Source organism: Pseudochaenichthys georgianus, chromosome 15 (genome assembly GCF_902827115.2).
Source record: "Pseudochaenichthys georgianus chromosome 15, fPseGeo1.2, whole genome shotgun sequence".
In the NCBI taxonomy this organism is placed as follows: domain Eukaryota; kingdom Metazoa; phylum Chordata; class Actinopteri; order Perciformes; family Channichthyidae; genus Pseudochaenichthys; species Pseudochaenichthys georgianus.
In genome coordinates, this window is record NC_047517.1 from 21,593,562 (window position 1) to 21,596,531 (window position 2,970).

Consider the following 2,970-nt stretch of genomic DNA (forward strand, 5'->3'; position numbering starts at 1 on the left):
AGGAGAAACCACAGAACATAATGGGTTGCCTGTGCACCACATGTGAACAGATATTCGATTATATCACAAGATCACTGCTTAGACACATTTCCAGCTCTTTGCCATGCGGTGCAAAGGCGGCTGCAGCTCAAGGCTCTGACTGAACTTAACTGAATACTGTACATATACATATTTCTATGTGCTATTGTCCAGCCTTTTCCCCCCCGGGTTGATTGCAGATTAGTAAATACCTATTTCAATAACACTATAGGATCAATAAATAGAACGTTTTTACATTTGTTCGATATACGTCAATGGTTAGGTCATCCATGTAGTCATGTGAGGATACAAGTATTAGACAGCTGCAAATCATTACATCTAATTATTCAATTTTTTTCAGAAACATCAAAGTATTTAAATAGCTCTGCTAAATCCTTTTAATTAATAACATGCATTTAGTGCATATTGATCGATTCGATATATATGATGACGTATACACGTAATTCGTACGTGATCTTTGGTCTTACAGTTTTGGCTTCACAAACCCTTTTAGCAAATATTGCTGCAACCGGCAATCAATCAATCAATCAATCAATCAATCAATCAATCAATCAATCAATCAATCAATCAATCAATCAATGTTTATTTATATAGCCCAATATCACAAATGTTACATTTGTCTCAGTGGACTTCACAGTTTGTACAGAATATCAGAATGACAATACGACACCCTCTGTCCTTAGACCCTCACATCGTACAAGGAAAAACTTCTGGAGAAAACCCACAGTTTAAAGGGGAAAATGGGAGAAACCTCAGGGAGAGCAACAGAGGAGGGATCCCTCTGCCAGGACGGACAGACATTTAATAGATGCAGTGTATACATTGAAAAGATAATACATTTACAACATACGTAGTCCAAATGTTTGGAAATGCATGTGTCTATAATAAGAAGATGAATCCATGAGGATATCCATCCAGGACTTATGATCCAGGACCACAGCAACAGGCACAGCCACGACTCAAGATCCAGGGCTTGCGATCCAGGACTCAGGACCACAGCAACAGGATCAGCCACGACTCAGGATCCCGCCGTAGATAGACACCAAAAAGAACATTTGGGGAAGATGGGTTATTCGGAACATGAGAGTACACTCTCAATACACTCTCAGTGCAACGATCGGGTCTAAACAGATTGACCTCAATAAGCACTTGAAAACACTCAGAAATGTTGTATACCATATGCATGATACTCTGAACGATCATCTCACACACACAGTGGCAAACGACACTCTAACTTTCAGTGCACTATTTGCAGTGATTTGAAGACAAAACAACATGACACCAAAATGTTTCAAACTGTAAATCATGCAAAGGTGTTATGGGACTCAAATGTCAAACCTAAGGGCATTTTCGGTGGACACTTAAATATCAGAAGCATGATGTCAAAAATGGAACAACTGGAGCAATTATTAACAAACTCAAACCTTGATTATTTATGCCTTTCTGAAACCTGGCTACACCCTTCAATTCCGTTGGATATTGTTAATATCCCAGGATATAACATTTATAGACTAGATCGTAATCTTAATGGGTGATTTTAATATTAACTGGTTTGACAAAAAAGGCAGGAAGAAATTAAAGGATATTAGTGATAGATTTCAAATGAGTCAATTAATTAAAAATGCAACAAGAATTACTAAATCATCACAAACATTGTTGGATTTAATTGTAACGAACAAAGAGGATCGCGTCTCAAAAACATACAATCTTGTTACTGGCATGTCCGATCATAACCTTACTCTAGTTGCCAGGAAGCTATCCAAGCTGCGTTACAAAAATCACAATATAACAAAGGGTAACAAATATATCTCGTACATCCCAAAGCAGGACATGGGAATTCTGGAGAATGAAATAACGCAAACTGACTGGTTTGATTTGACATATGGTGAAAATTGTGAGGGGGCCTGTGATAATTTGAAACGTAGCTAAATATACAAAAACAATGCCTCAAAAGCGTATTGGCAAACAACTGTTACCATGGTTTAACACTGCTCTATGGGAATTAATGAAAAAAAGGGATGTAGCTCTAAAGAAATCTTTAAAATCGGGACTAGAAACAGATCGCTTAATATACAAAAGTCTTAGAAATAAAGTAACAGTTCAATTAAGAAAGGCAAGGGCAAATTACTTTTTAGATACTATTCGACAGGCAAAGGGGAATTATCAAAAACTATGGAAAACCATTGACAAACTTATTGGAAAAGATCACTCAAACAATTATAATACTGAGCTTATGATAAACGGAACCCTACAACAGGATAGCCTAGCCGTGGCCAACCATTTTACTTTCTTTATTGAGTCTGTTTCAGAATTGGCCCACAGTTTCAATGTAACAGAACCGCTTCTTGCATTAGCTGACGATACAAAAGTGCTCAAACTCAACTGTACAAATGAGACTAAAGTGAATAAAATAATTTCCAACTTATCAAATTCGAAGGCTAAAGATCACTGGGGACTAGACTGTTGTGCGTAGACGGCTCTGCTAAGATTGTTCCCTAGTTTAGGTTTCATGTTATGTGTTTAGATAGGTTCCTGTTTTATTTTGATAGTCTTGTCTACCCTCATGTGTCTAAAGTACGTTTTCTGCCTTGTCTGTTTTCCCGCTGTTGTGATTGTCTAATTGTCTTCACCTGGTGTTGTCTGTCTAGTATATATAGTTCTCGTCTTCCCCTGTCTCGTTGCCAGATTGTCTTGTGTGTTCCAAGCCTTCCAGCGTAAGATCATTTTGTCATTGTCCATAGAGTTATCGTCCATAGACTTAGATTAGTGTATTAGTAGTTTTTGTTTTGTTGCTTTATGTATTCAGTGTGTTATGACCTGTCTACATTAAAACACTTTATTTTGATACTTTGTTTGTCTCTACATCGTGCATTTGATTCCACGCCCTTGTACAGCAGTACAATCTGGCCAAAACATGGAATTAGCAGATGC